The following is an 859-nucleotide window of genomic DNA, read 5'->3' as shown; positions in this document are numbered from 1 at the left end:
CGCCCAGGGCCACCGCCGCCTTCCCCGGAGGACGGAGCCTTCTCGCACTGTCGCCGCCCTGCGCACCGTCCACCTCTGATGCAAACAAAATGCTGCGGACACGGGCGCTGGCGCTCCAGCAGGAAGAGCCACGCAGCCGGCCGCCAGGACACGGTCACTGCCGCGAGGCGGCCGGCTGACCTCAGGAGCGAGGTCGCCGTCACGGCCCACAGCTCCGCCCCAAACGTGAGCCCCCCGCTGGCAAATGCTCGCTCACCACCGGCGCGTGCCATCGGCCCCGCGAGCCACCTGGCGCCGCCCACCCGGCAATAGCCCACCCGGCGCCAGCCCACCAGGGTGCCAGCCCACCCGGGCATGAGCCCACCTGGGCACGAGCCCACCTGGGCATGAGCCCACCCGGGCACGAGCCCACCCGGCACCAGCCCACCGGGGCACCAGCCCACCTGGGCAGGAGCCCACCCGGGCATGAGCCCACCCGGCAACAGCCCACGCGGGCAACAGCCCACCCGGCACCAGCCCACCCGGGCAACAGCCCACCGGGGTGCCAGCCCACCGGGGTGCCAGCCCACCCGGGCATGAGCCCACCCGGGCACAAGCCCACCCGGCGCCAGCCCACCCGGGCATGAGCCCACCCGGGCATGAGCCCACCCGGGCTCGAGCCCACTCGGGCATGAGCCCACCTGGGCATGAGCCCACCCGGCAACAGCCCACCCGGCGCCAGCCCACCGGGGTGCCAGCCCACCCGGGCATGAGCCCACCTGGGCACGAGCCCACCTGGGCACGAGCCCACCCGGCACTGGCACACCCGGGCACGAGCCCACCTGGGCACGAGCCCACCCGGCGCCGGCCCACCCGGCAC

The 859-nt window shown here is 75.8% G+C and overlaps 1 protein-coding gene across 2 annotated transcripts in view; it reads right to left on the bottom strand.

Annotated features, from left to right (window-relative positions):
- The window catches only part of SUMF1 (sulfatase modifying factor 1), a 43395-nt gene that overhangs the window by 24426 nt on the left and 18110 nt on the right, over positions 1-859 (bottom strand). The window lies entirely within an intron of this gene.

Source organism: Condylura cristata, unplaced genomic scaffold, assembly GCF_000260355.1.
Source record: "Condylura cristata isolate star-nosed mole 26May11 unplaced genomic scaffold, ConCri1.0 scaffold00033, whole genome shotgun sequence".
NCBI classification, from domain to species: domain Eukaryota; kingdom Metazoa; phylum Chordata; class Mammalia; order Eulipotyphla; family Talpidae; genus Condylura; species Condylura cristata.
The sequence above is the reverse complement of the archived record's forward strand: the minus strand, read 5'-3'. Positions and strand labels throughout refer to the sequence as shown.